The 15,065-nt window shown below is 44.4% G+C and overlaps 1 protein-coding gene across 1 annotated transcript in view; it reads right to left on the bottom strand.

Moving 5' to 3' along the window:
• The window catches only part of PLEKHO2 (pleckstrin homology domain containing O2), a 149,203-nt gene that overhangs the window by 95,245 nt on the left and 38,893 nt on the right, over positions 1–15,065 (bottom strand). The gene's annotated exons all lie outside the window — the stretch shown is intronic.

Below are 15,065 nucleotides of genomic sequence, written 5' to 3'. Positions count from 1 at the left end.
ACAAAATTTTAAAATGTACATGATCAAATACAGTTTCCTAGGTTATTAATAGCAATGTATCTGTAAAAATGTCATTCTATACAGATATGTGTGGGACCTGATTTCTTTGCACTACAATAGACTTGAATGGGTGATTCTCATCCAAGATGCTTAAGATAATAGTGCGTGGCGCGATTTTTTTTTTTTTATATGAACTCTTGGTTTTTGAGGGGAAAAAACTAATCTGGACTGACCCATTCAGTAACATTGTCAGTGGGCTATCAGATTTTTACTTTGACAGCACACATCCGTATAATATTTGCATCTGAACGAGTCCTTTGACTGATACTTTGAAAAAAAAAGTTCAGTCTATCTGCTTCAGTGAAAAAGAAAAACAGATGAAAAAAAATGGAAGCAACTAGGATGACACCTGAGAAAAAAAGAAAACAGTCTATTTCTCTCAGATGAAAACACTCACATAGATGGATGAACGCAGCCTTACATTCACACATACATGCGAGTGTTTCTGTGCATCCTTGTTGCTTCACTTTGTGTTCTCATCTGCTTTTTTTTCCCCATTGAAGCACAGAGACTGTATGAACTTATTGTTATCTATTGACTTGTAACAATCTATCAGTTAAAAACAGATGAAACTTGGATGGAAAATTGAAGTACAAAGGTTGTCTTTCGTGTGTCATCCATTTTATACTTATCCCCATAGACTTTAATGACTACGTAGGATCCGCAAAACAGATGAGAACAGGGCATGATCTGAATCTCATGGATCCGTTTTTTAAACTGATGTGGGTATGGAACAATGAAACTCTATGGTTAGTGTGCTGTCCAAGAAAAAAATAGCACATGGACATGTGAATGTAGCCATAGGGCCCATTCAGATGGGCATATAAATCGGACATGTGCTATCTGATTTAACATAAAGACCAAAAAGAGCCGGCTCTTTGGGATCCTAAATGGAGCAGGTGAATAGGTGAACACATATTTAAGATGACGTTAATGTGGCCGAAACTTTGCCCACCCATGGCCGAAACTCCACCCACTTGCAATTAGCCAATTAAATTGACAAGTGGTCGGAGTTTGGCTCAGGTGGCCAGAGTTAGGACCGCTGAACACTGCTATTTTACGCCCAGTGAGAGCTATTCGAAGAATTTAGTGGCTCTCCCATCATTCACAGCAGGGAGCTGGCTCTTTGTCTCAGTTCGTTCACGACCTACACATCACTAACAGAAAAAGACTTTGGATTGTGAAGTGAGCAGTGCTGCAGAAAAGGTGACCCTGAGTGAGAGGAGACTGAAGGACGATGGATAGTGAGATCCTGAAGAAAGTGACTGATGAGATAAAGAGGCCTTCCGGGGATGGGTCCTGGGTGAGGATGCCTAGCCAAGAGAGCTGGAGCTTGTAATGCAGAAGGTAACGAGCCTTGGCAGGACTGAAAGATGGGGACTAGTGAAGGGTCCCGAGTGGGAATTCTAGGGCACCAGTAGTGGGATAAATGGGATGCGGAACCACTGAGCAAGTAAGGAGACTTGCTGGTCAGGACTGTGGCGTTAAAACAGGGTTGTGGCAAAGTAGGGAGAAACCGTGTGCCTTGAAAGCCCTGGAGTAGACTACAGAGGAAGGATGCTTTGTGGAAAAATGCTTTATACTGTAAAGGAAATGTCTATAAGACTTTGAAGTTACCGTTCAGTAAAGACTTTATTTTTGAATGGTGATCTCCCTCAACTGTAGAACACCTGGTCCTGGCAAACCTACACCTACATGCAGCCTGCACAGGCATAAGGCCCTCAACAGCACAAGTCCACACACCCAACCAGAACCCATACTTTCATGTAACGTGTCAGGGTGCTGAAGACCTGTGCCTCGCTCACGGCTACCACCCCGTGCCATCTTACAGGCAAAACCCACCAATTTATGCGCCAAACCATGATTATGGCCATTCTTATCGTGGGCAGCACCATTTCTTCCAACAAACTCTGGTTCCTCTTATGCCACCCTTCGTCCTTCTGCCAATCTTCATACTCAGATTCTCTGTCATCTATGTATGGTAGGCCTTCTAATTTCAAAACACATCAGACACCTGAAAGATTCTGCTCAGCCAACAGACCAACCCGTTCTCCCCTCTACCCACCAAGGTATATTATTATTATTATTTTATTTTTTTATTTGGTTATTATTTTTCATTGTTAATGTTGAGGTAGTGTTTTTTTTTAAATTGTCCCAAATATGGCCTGTGCTTCTTTTTTTAACAAATGATTGCCAAAAGTGTATTGCCTAATTTATTCTTCGAGTAAAGAAATAACAGACAAATGGTTCTTGTGTAATTTGAGATATTATTACATAATGTAAAGCTTAACTGAGCAAATATCAAAAATCACATAACAAAATAACATAAATAATTATAAAACATACAAGGAAAATACAATTATTATATTTGTATGGAAACTGTAGCATACTGCAGTGACCATCTGCCTTCAGGGGTCAAAAAATTATCTGCATACAGGTTTTGAACCCTCTAACTCGATGTTTCCTGTCTAGCTGTGGTTTCCAAATAAACAATTGTAAGAGTGGTGGATTCGGTGACCTCAATGTCTTCGTCCAAGGGTATGTCATACATCTGAACAAAATTGTGGAGAATCACACTCAGTCGAGTTTACATTTGGCTCATCAAGCAGAACTGAGCTAAAAAAGACAAAACAGCATTGGGAGCATAGAAGGCACAATCAACAAATCTTTGGGTTTTTGTGAGCCTGTACAGTCATGGCCAAAAGTATTGAGAATGAGACAAATAGTAATTTTTCCAAAGTTTACTGCTTCATTTTTTGTAATGGCAATTTGCATATACTCCTGAATGTCAAAGAGTGATCAGCTTAACAGCAATTACTGTGCTTGCAAAGTCAATATTTGCCCAGAAAATGAACTTTAACCCCCAAAACACATTTCAACATCATTGCAGTCCTGCCTTAAAAGGAGCAGCTAACATCGTTTTAGTGATTGATCCATTAACACAGGTGTGGGTGTTGATGAGGACAGGGCTGGCGATCAATCAGTCATGATTAGGTAAGAATGACATCACTGGACACTTTAAAAGGAGGCTGGTTCTTGGTATCATTGTTTCTCTTCAGTTAACCATGGTTATCTCTAAAGAAACACGTGCTGCCATCATTGCCCTGCACAAAAATGGCCTAACAGGGAAGAGTATCGCAGCTACAAAGATTGCACCTCAGTCAACAATCTATCGCATCATCAAGAACTTCAAGGAGAGAACTTCCATTGTTGTCAAAAAGGCTGCAGGGCGCCCAAGAAAGACCAGCAAGCGCCAGGACCGTATCTTAAAACTGTTTCAGCTGCGGGATCGGACTACCAGCAGTGCCGAGCTTGCTCAGGAATGGCAGCAGGCTGGTGTGAGTGCTTCTGCACGCACTGTGAGGCGGAGACTCTTTGAGCAAGGGCTGGTTTCAAGGAGGGCAGCAAAGAAGCCACTTCTCTCCAGAAAAAACATCAGGGACCGACTGATATTCTGCAAAAGGTACAGGGAGTGGACTGCTGAGGACTGGGGCAAAGTCATTTTCTCTGATGAATCCCCTTTTCGATTGTTTGGGACATCTGGAAAACAGCTTATTCGGAGAAGAAGAGGTGAGCGCTACCACCAGTCCTGTCTCATCCCAACTGTAAAGCATCCTGAAACCATTCATGTGTGGGGTTGCTTCTCAGCCAAGGGAATCGGCTCACTCACAGTCTTGCCTAAAAACACAGCCATGAATAAAGAATGGTACCAGAATGTCCTCCAAGAGCAACTTCTCCCAACCGTCCAAGAGCAGTTTGGCGCCCAACAATGCCTTTTCCAGCATGATGGAGCACCTTGCCATAAAGCAAAGGTGATAACTAAATGGCTCATGGAACAAAACATAGAGATTTTGGGTCCATGGCCTGGAAACTCCCCAGATCTTAATCCCATTGAGAACTTGTGGTCAATCATCAAGAGACGGGTGGACAAACAAAAACCAACAAATTCTGGCAAAATGCAAGCATTGATTATGCAAGAATGGACTGCTATCAGTCAGGATTTGGTCCAAAAGTTGATTGAGAGCATGCCAGGGAGAATTACAGAGGTCTTGAAGAAGAAGGGGCAACACTGCAAATATTGACTTGCTGCATTAACTCATTCTAACTGTCAATATAACCTATTGGTACTCATAATATGATTGCAATTATATTTCTGTATGTGATATAAACATCAGACAAACACTAATAAAAACCAGAGGCCAGCAGATCATGTGAAAATATAATTTTGGTGTCATTCTCAAAACTTTTGGCCATGACTGTAGTTAAAAACGCACCTCCGGTTGTCCATGCCTGTATGAGAAAAACGCCGAAGTATATTAGTAGACAAGCTGAAAGCATCTTTACTGATATAACAGAGGGTACAGGTGGCCAAGAGGATCCTGGCAGTAACTGGGGTTGGGAAATGGCCAGTTGTTAAGAAGCTGTGAAGGTTCTGTAGCCTGCTGAGCTTATTAATTAATACAGCAAAAAAAGGGCAGCAGTGTTTACCTGCACAGGTCTCAGAAGTAATGCACTATCGGGATGCAGCAAATCCATGTAATAAAGATGGTGGGAGCACAGGGGCAAAATACTGATGAGACAGCCACTCACAATCTACCAGTTCATGGAGGGGGTGATTGCTTAGTATGAGGTTGTGAGTGGTTGTCTCATCAATATTTTTCACCTGTGTTCCCGCCATCTTTATTATATGGGTTTGCTGCATCCTAGAACCTGGGCAGATAAACACTGCTGCCCTTTTTTTGCAGTGTTAGGGCTCTTTCACACGTTTGGATATTTCCGGTACTGGAAAAACCAGTACCGGAGATATCCATGTCCATGTGCACCTATGTGGCATACGTGTGCCACCGTGTTCCGCATCAGGAGCACACGTACTGGTGTCTAGGAATCAGTGGTACAGTTCGCACTGTTCCCAAGCCCCAGGTGTGATCAGCGCGAGCAAGGGAGAATGATGAGAGTAGTAGTCTGCTCCCGCTGTGTCCAACTGTAAAAATAAGAAATAAAAAAAAACTTATACTGACCTAAGTGTCCCCCTCTGTAATCCATGCGACCGTTCACGCTGAGGAGCCGGGGAGAATGACTCGCTGCATTCTACCTCCTTGGACGACCTTCCCTTATAGGGCATACAGAAAGTTGTTGTCCAAATGGGACTACCCATGTTAGGGTACATGCACACGTTAAGTATTTGGTGCAGAAATTTCTGTATCTCTTGGCAGGAAAAACACTGCAGAAAACGGGTGTTTTTGCCACTTTTTTTTCAGATTTTTGACATGTGTTTTGCTGCAGGTATGGGTGAAATCTGCAGCAAAAACTGCAGATCTGCAGCTGAAAGAATTGACACGCTGCAGATTTAAATCTGCAAGTCACAAAAAAGCAACGTGTGCATGACACTTCAGGATTGTCTTTCACTTTGATGGCATCAGGAAACCCTTCAGGTTTTGTGACAAATCTTCACATAAATGTTTGGCCCCAGATGGATTAAGAGTAGTCAGGCAGATTAGAGGGTGTGGCACCCCCAGCACCCGATGAGTCACGTGACATGTCACATGATTCCCTTGAGAGATTATGTGCTAGGTCACATGATTAACATAAAGGTGCTCTGGTGCACATCTGCAGATGCAAAATAACAGTGACAATTTTTTTCCCTTGTGTACAACGCTATATATAATGCAGGAAACATATACACATTTGTTTCCTGAATAAGAAATCCCCCACACTGTGCCGCTGAATCCAGACATGCACTCTTCGGCGTCTTCAACCTCCCACCACCGTGCACCTCCCCCTCCCCCAATGCATTATAATTACATGCCCACCCTCCCCTCAATTCATTATATCATGTCCTCTCTCATTCCCCACCGTCAATTCATTACAATTCCATCTCTCACCCACATTTCATTCACTTTATTGGAAAAAAAAAGTTTTGAATGCTTACCTTTCCATATGATCTCTTGCAGCAACACTTCTTCTTGTGGCCGGCGTGTACATGCTGGCGCGATAACTTCATCATGCCGACTCCAGCTTAATCACGTCACAGAGAAAGCACCAGGAGCTCCCCTAGAGATGCGCTGCCATTCTCTATAGCTGGCAGCAGAACTTCAGGAAAGCTCACTGCCTGGTGATAAGTGCACAAAATATAATGAGGGCAATATGGCCATGGGTTCCCCCCGGAGCCTTGGGCAGTGCGCGGTAGCCCAGATTGCCCTCATTATAGCCCACCTATGCAATCCTAGGATGCACCAAGCGCCTGTACTTGGTTTGATCAGTCATTCTGTGCTGACAGAGTCCCTTTAAGTAAAAAAAAAAATGTCTCCAAAGGTGTTAAAGGAAATAAATTCTTCCAAAGGATTCAATACTTCTTCAAAAATTCCTTCAATAACTCCTCCAAAGAAGGAGCGTTTCCTGAAGTTTTCCTCTAGAAAACTCATCATACTTGATTGCCTCAAAAACAATCTCTGTATGCACATGCCGTTAAAGTGAGTAGACCCATAGCATGAATGTGAGTATTCTTCGAAAATGCTAAATTAACCTTCACTTGTTCTAGAGCAGGATAAAATTGGGAACTTCAAACTTTTTAGTTTAGTAACTTGAATACTAACCAGGAATTTCACCTGCAACAGCTGCTGTGGTGGAATAATAGTTTTTAATGACTGCCATTTAGATGAATAGCTGTCTATGTAATACATTGATGGCTTGAGTCTGGTGGATGGGAGCCATTCTTACAGAATTGCTTACATGACGTCCAATCATTCACCAGCTCATCTGAGCTGAGGTTTTTATCTAAAACCAAACACTTTAACTTTTAAAGCAGAACAGAAATGTGATGTGACAATTTTTATGGTTTTATAGCGAGTTCATATAAAAATCTCAACTATTATGCAGAAAATGTAACTTAATTGCACAGTTTATTACTGAGGTCAAAGTTTGATAAAGAAAACCAATTATATTTAAAGCAGGAAAAATAATACAGTAAATTCAGATTTAACTATTTTTTTTTTTACCCCAATGGGAATAAAAGTTTTGAATTTCGGATGTGTCTTTAGGTAGAATATACTGTAAATGACGAGCCCCAACACTGCCACCTGGAGGTCATACATGGTAACTGGCAAACAAACCAAATTGAATAATTTTTCCAGTATTGTACAACATGACAAATAATACATTACAATAATTACATTACAGAGAATACATTATGAACAAGCCTAAGCACGTATGGTGGTAGGCCCTATCCTGCTTTACACCAGTGACCTTCACTACATTTTATGCGGCAGAATAATGCATGCAATGTAAAGGCAGCTCCAACCACATTTTGTAATGCGGACAAACATATAGACTCAATCATGTTCACAAATTTATGACATTCTCCAACAATGAGGCCAAATTCACACAAACATATTTTTCGTGTGTGTGCGCACAGACAGCATATGTACCAATGTTACTCAATGGGGCAGTGCAGATGAGTGTTATACTGTATTTTAACGGACCAAATCTGTGCATGATAAAAACAGCATGCATTCGTTTCTTTAGTGTTTCATATGAGATGCATACATTCAAATCTATGGGTGCGTAAAAATAAAAAATGGATTTCCATCTGGGACCACCATATAGCGTCTGATTTTTACAGGTCACTTACACTCTTTAACATAGGAAACTGTATATAGTCTTGTAAATTTATTATAACTGCTGCTGTATAAAACAGATTGCCTATGGATGACAGATGAGACAAATGTTCCAAGTTTCACTGTGTGGAGAGGGGAAAATGATGTTTCAGTGAGAACCCCAGTGTTACTTACAGTCTAACAGGATTTAGTATCTAATGTACGCGATAACCACCTTGCAATGTATCCGAAAAAATCGGATGGTATACCATTGCTCTGTATGGCATCCGATTTTTTTTTTTTGTGCACTGTAAGGCTGCAGCTGGATAGGTCGTGGATGGGAGGTATGTGTCCCCAAGGTGCCAAGCCTTAGTGATGTTGGACTCGGGAAAGCAGGCTCCAGCACACACAGTGCTGAGAGCTTTCTATGGGTCCGGATTACAGGGCCGGGTTTTACGAGCGGCTGAAAGAGCTGGGCGGGATCGGCTGCTCACTTGCCTCCAGTCCAGGTCTTGGAAGGGCTGATTTAAGACAGCTGCGCCTGTCTCAGTGGGGCTGTATGTTGTGTAAGGTGAGCAAGTGTGACATGCAGAAGTAGTGCTGTTGCAGAGTGTGACATACAGAAGTAGTGCTGTTGCTTTAAAAGCATTCAACAACTATTAGAAGTAACACAAGCACATGAGACAGGAAGTGTTGTGCTCCAGAAGCATCCAGCAACTAGAGGGGTTAACACAGTCACAGGAGAAGGGGAGTGTTTTAGCAGAGCCCCAGGGGGATTGTGGGGAAGTTGTTTACTGTCTGGCTGGAGCCAAAGAGAAAGGTGGTGTGTGTGTTCTGCATCTGACAGAAGTGCCCCTGCAAGTGAAAAGGATTCAAGTTAGGAATGAAGCTAAGCACAGGTCAGGTAGAGTTCCTGAACTAGCAGTGCAGTGTATTGTCACGCAGAAAGATAAGGACTGTAAGAAATGGTGTCACAGGGATCATCTCCCTCAGCAAGCCCTCCCCTCCTCCTCCTCCATCTCACTGTGCTGTAAAGAATGCTGTGTTCATTATTGTGCCTTTGCATTAGAACGGTGCTGTCCTGTAACACAAGCCTTGCATGTTCTGCTCAGACTTTGGAGGCAGAGAAAGGCACTTTATTTTAAACGGCTGAGGTCGTGCTGCATATGAACTGGTTATTTTGAGGTTTGTTTTATTATAGCTTTCTGTGCCGAGAAGAGGCTGTTATATTTTATTTCCTGACTGGTTTATGGACACTAAATAAACCACCAGTTTGTTTGAACCTGTGGACTGCATCACTGTGTGAACCTGTGCCTACCTCTAACGTGGCTGAGTGAGTACAAATCCCTACAATTGGTGGAGAATGTAACCTGTCTCGCCCCTATCTGAACCTAGAGGGGTGCGTGTAACATTGGCGGCTCGAACGGGGAGTCCTGAGCGGGAATTAGCATGTAGAGGGAGAAGGCGAAAAGTGTCTGGAAAAACACAGCAGCACAGAACCTCAACTCAACTCTGCTACACCAGTTAAAGGGGACCAGCCCTAAAGAAAACTCACTAGCAGCAATTGATGTGGAAATACAAATGGACAGAATTAGTGAGCTGCTTCTTCAGTTAACCTGTGAAGAATTGAGAACAGTAGCAGAACATATAAAGATGTCAGAAGAACAGATTTCTAAAGCACACAACTGCAGGTAACTGTTAGCTGCCATCAATGCAAAAATGGATAAGTAGGGGGAGAAAGAAGCTGAAGGCGTCATGGGGACATTCCTCCAGGATCTAACACAGTTTCTAACCAGGTTGAAGTTGGAGGATGGAGGGGCAGCACCAATGACCAAAAGTGGGAATCTCCGTCCACTAACTGAACTACAGGAATTGAAAGAACAATTCAAAGCCCTAACAACAGTCCTGCAGGAATCGACCAAAACTTCTGAACAGGTGACAGACTCAGACAGGACCCTTAACCTGTTCGGGTTAGATAAGTCAGGGAGACAGTCCTCTCTAATACCACAAATCACCATAAGGAAAGAATTCAAGATCCTGGGACAGATTGGAGAGTGTGAACAGAAAGAGAGACTGTCTTATATGAACTTGTTGCACCAGATCAATGCAGGCTTACAGAAAGGCTACCAGCCAGATGAGATCGTTGAGGGGGTTGTGAAAGCGATCAGCCCAGGACTGAACCTCCGTAGTATGCTAGAACTGAAGTCAACTGACCTTACAACAGCTGAAGATGATTTTAAAAGGGCACTCTAAAGAAGAGAGTACTTCAGAATTGTTCCGCCGACTCATTAACCTCTCACAGAAAAATAATAAATCACCCCAAAGTTTCCTGTTCAGAGCAATTGGACTGAAGGATAGACTGTTGTTTGCATCCAGAGATGTAGAAGTGGAAGAGAAGTTTGATGCTGGACAAGTCCAGAAGAAGTTCTTGAAATCATTGGGAACGAGGTTAATCGGCAAAGGCATCAAGTTGCAGCTGAAACAGTACCTAGAAGATCCTGGCATTCTGTGTGAAGTCCTAATTGAAAAAATGAATGAGGCAGCTAGTTTGGAGTCAGAGAGCGAACAGAAGTTAAAGAAAGGCTCTGCTCCTAAAATCACCAAAATGAGTCAGCTAAAGTTGGAGACCCCCAGTGGCCAGTCCGAAGATCATCATGGAGACCCTCCAGTGCCGCCTCCGAGAGGGAACCTTAAATCACCAACAAAAGAGAGAACCGCCAGCGCTGACTGGGAGGAAGTAATAGGAGAACTGCGAGCCAAGTTGATTGAGGTGAAAAAGTTGATTCGTTCCAGGCCAGAACTTGTATCCCTCAGACCCAGGAGTGGGTTCCAAAACAAAAGATACCTGGCTTGTGAAGGGTGCCGTTCATCAAATCAGAGTACGGTGTGTGTCCACTGTCTAAGATGTGGTGAGGAAGGACATTATGCCAAGGAATGCCAATGGTCATGGTCGTTTGGGTTAAAATACAGGAGGTTACCAGTGCTGAGCGACTGGTAACCGCGACACGGAGGAGGCCCCAGAAGCAAATCCAAATCTCACCAAACCCCAGAACGGCGCATGAGGTAAAACGGCTGCGTCAGTACTATCCCCAAGTGTGTTCCTGTCTACAACAGCTGCAAGAGAGACAGGGGCATCAGTTACTTAATGCCTAGTGTGGAGGTCAAACGATGTACTCCTGGGAGGAGGATTCCTTGGTCAGTAAAGATAGCCTCATCAGCCTAATCGGTGAAAGGTGCTTTATACAGTGCCAGCTAGATGAACTCCTGGTAAAAGCACTGTGGGAGACAAGAGCCCAAGCGAGCCTTTTAAATGAAGAATGGAGAAGGCGCTACCTGCCACATACCTGCCTTCGGTCGCTAAAAGAACTCTTAGGACCAGTGGAACTCCACGGCAAAGCTGTCAACCAGACCAAAATCCCTTTCATAGGCTGGGTGGAAGTGGCTTTCCAAATGAGGGCCACGAAGAACAGCAACACCATTGAGCATTTGGTACCTTTTTTTGTGACCAGTGAACAGAATGTGGCAGAGGATCCTATCCTGGGTTATAATGTAATCAGTGAGGTCATCATGAAACACAAGGCAGGGACGCTGGTGGTGGATGCAATTGCCACATCACTTGCATACCCAACGCCATGGCGGAAAATGTGATTCATAGAGTAAAGAAAGCACAGAATACAATGGACCTAAAAGAAGTCAAGGTAGGCTGGAGCCCAGCCATCATCCCTGCAAACCAAATGGTGGTGGTGAGGCGTGGAGTCCGGGTAGAACCGGGAAGAAAGGTCCAGAAAAGACTGTTCATGCCAAAAGACTCCTCAGAACTTCCGAAAGTTCAAGGTGAGATTGTGCTTACGATTCAGACAGGTGGATTTGTTCGAGTGACAGTACCGGTTATGAAAACACAAAATTAGACTGGATCCGAAGACTGTTAGGTCACACTGAAACCGTTAAAACGATATATCCAGCCAGTGTGAGACCCGCCCAGGGGTCTACAGTGAATTCAGTCTCCCCACCAAGGAACAGGAGTTGCCCAGGGGAAGAAATTGCATGACCCACCTTGGAGTCCTGGGATCCCCCAGTACCACTGAAACACTTGTGTGCTGAAGATTGAGCGGTAGCAAAACTTATGCTAAGAGAAGAGTGTCATGCATTCTCCAAAGATGACTCTGATCTAGGCTGTATCCCATTGTTGCAGTTGAAAATCAATTTGAAAGACACGACCCGAGTAATCAGAAGTTATATGTCTGTGCCGAAACCATTACATCGTGAAGTGAAAGAGTATTTACAAGACCTAATCAACAGAGGTTGGGTCCAAAAGTCGAAGTCGTCTTATTCCTCTCCTATTGTTTGTGTTAGGAAGAAGGACGGTACGTTGAGACTCAGCTGTGATTACCGGGAACTAAACCGAAAGTCAGTACCTGATCGGCACCCAATACCAAAGATCCAAGATACGCTGGATAGCCTATCAGGAAGTACCTGGTTCTCTGTCCTCGATCAGGGTAAGGCATACCACCAAGGGTTTGTCGAAGAGTCCAGTAGACCCTTGACAGCATTCATCACACCGTGGGGATTATATGAGTGGATCCGCATACCATTTGGGCTCAGTTCAGTTTCAGCAGAATTCCAGAGGAGCATGGAGACATGTTTAGAAGGATTGAGGGACGATATCTGCCAGCTGTACTTGGATGCCAATGTGGTACACAGCAAAACCTTCCGGGAGCATGTTGAACATGTGAGGACAATATTACAACGGTATCAACAACACGGAGTTGAGTTGACCCCCAAAGAAGTGTGAACTGTTCAAAAGGCAAGTCCGATTTCTAGGGAAAATTGTGTCCGGAGAAGGATATACCATGGATCCAGCATAAATCGCTCCGGTACTGGCCTTAAAAAACAATTGGCCCTCTACCATAGGGGAGTTGAGGCAGATATTAGGATTCCTCTCCTACTATCGTACTTACATTAGGAACTTCTCCAGGATTGCTACCCCACTATACCTCCTCTTGAGGGGGACGACAGTGACGACAACACCCATGGAGAAAAAGAAGAACGCGGGTAGGACCGGGCTTAAAAGAAACAACGCCATTTCGTCCCAACAACCCATTCTCTGTACAGCAGACCACCAGGAGGTATTGGAAGAACTAGTAGACTTCCTGGTAAAACCACCCATCTTGGGATATCCTGATTTCAATTTAACATTTGTTCTTCATTGTAACACTTCTCAAGTTGGACTGGGAGCTGCCCTGTATCAGCATCAAGATGGAAAATTGAGAGTCATCGGTTACGGTTCTAGAACATTGACAGATGCCGGGAAGAATTACCATCTACATTATGGAAAATTGTAGTTCCTGGCACTGAAATGGGCTATCCTGGCACTGAAATGGGCTATCTGTGAACAATTTAGAGATTATCGCTACTACAGCAAAGAGTTTGAGGTATACACTGACAACAACCCTTTGACCTATGTCCTTACTACAGCCAAACTGAATGCAACGGGTCAGAGATGGGTCGCTGAACTAGCTGACTTCAATTTCAGCATCAAGTACAGGCCAGGAAAATGCAATGCGGATGCTGACAGGGATTGTCAAAAATGCCACTAGAGCCTGAGGAGTTCATGCAAGAATGCTCGAAGGAAGTCAGTCTGGAAGCAATTGAGAGCACTACCCAAGCAGTACAAGCTTTTCAGGAGGAAGACACACCAATGTGGTGTCCGTTGACGGTGGAAACCACCATAAAAGCGAGAGAATATGATCACCTCTGGTCTATTCAACAACAACCAATAGGGAAAATCCATAGAGCGCAACGTGAAGATCAGCTAATTGGTAGAATACTACTTTATGTGGACCAAAATCGGTTTCCAAGTAATCGAGAGAGAGACAATGAGTCACCAGCAGTATCTGTTTTAATTAAAGAATGGACCAAGCTCTACCTCAGTGAAGACCGTATCCTGTATCGTAAAGGAGGACAAAACTGGCAGTTTGTACTACCCAGAGTATTCCGTAGGTTGGTCTTCAAAGAACTCCATGAAAACATGGGACACCTGGGAGTGGAAAGGATAACAAACTTGATCCATGAACGTTTCTTCTGGCTGTACAGTACATGCAGAGATATTGAGAGGTACGTGACCAGGGAGTGTCGGTGTCTGAAAGATAAACGTCCCAACACATCAACCCAGGCACCTATGGGCAACATCCAAACTACATATCCGTTTGAGATGGTCTCAATAGACTTTCTACATCTCGAGAAGTGCAAGGGTAGTTACGAATACATCTTGGTGGTAATGGACCATTTCACTCGATTTGCTCAAGCATATGCCACCACCAATAAATCAGGTTGAACAGCGGCAGATTAGATCTTCAATGATTTTGCTTTGAGGTTTGGGTTCCCTACGAGGTTACACCATGACCAAGGAAGAGAATTTGAGAACCAGCTCTTTGCCAAGCTAGGAAAGTATTGTAGAATTCAGAGATCCCACACAACGCCCTATCACCCAGAGGGTAATGGACAAGTGGAACGTTTTAACCGGACATTATTGTCGATGTTGCACTCTTTAACAGCTGACGAGAAGAAAGACTGGAAGAGTTCTCTGTCAAAAGTGGTACATGTGTGGCGCCCCTGCGGGTTCAGTCGCCACAGAGGTACTGCATCTCACCCGGAGGTGGGGTATCCCACTCTTAGGTAAGGATAGAGTGCTGCCCGGGACTCTAACACCTGCATCCAACACATCCACTTCAGTAGGACAGGGCGAGATGGCTCCTAAGGGAAAGCACAGTCCCTGGTCCCTGGCTGGAGTGGAGGGGAACCAAGTGAGGTGGAACCATGTAGTGGGTGTGGGTGGAGGACGTAGATCAGGGGAGCACTTGTGAAGGAGTGATATAAAATGGGAAGCCATCTTGCAAAGACAGTTCAGTTGGAGGAGGAAAGTGAGGGGAGCAGGGGCTCTGCACGAGCTCTGCCCCAGAGTGGGCCTAGCAGAGAGGCCCAGGAGGAGAAGGAGAGAAGAGCGGAGAGAGGAGTAGGAAGGAAGGCTCCAAGAGGAGGAAGGGATCCTAGGGGTACAGGCAGTGCTGGAGGCCACCCGTACGCCTGAATCTACCTGGTGTGGAAGGATTAAGGACCGGCCCCTAAACTAGTGGAGAACTACAAGGCTCAGCTAGAAACCGGAGGCTTCTGTACTTTTAGGGTGCAGTTGCCACAGCCACAATTACATCGCTGAGAAGGTGGTCACAGAGGGTCCAGGGGGTTGCAGGTCGCCCTACAAGACCCGAGGCTACCGGATTGGGACACTGATTGTGAGGCGCAGGACAGGAGGGTGAGAAAGGCACATAGAACGGGGTCCTGTCAGGCACTCTTGAATTACCTGAGGGATTGCTGAATCCCCGCCTGGTGAACGCAGCGTGACGTGGGAGGCTGTAA

The sequence above is a fragment of the Phyllobates terribilis genome, unplaced genomic scaffold (assembly GCF_046119375.1).
Source record: "Phyllobates terribilis strain yellow unplaced genomic scaffold, ASM4611937v1 Scaffold_11__3_contigs__length_659146591, whole genome shotgun sequence".
In the NCBI taxonomy this organism is placed as follows: domain Eukaryota; kingdom Metazoa; phylum Chordata; class Amphibia; order Anura; family Dendrobatidae; genus Phyllobates; species Phyllobates terribilis.
The sequence above is the reverse complement of the archived record's forward strand: the minus strand, read 5'-3'. Positions and strand labels throughout refer to the sequence as shown.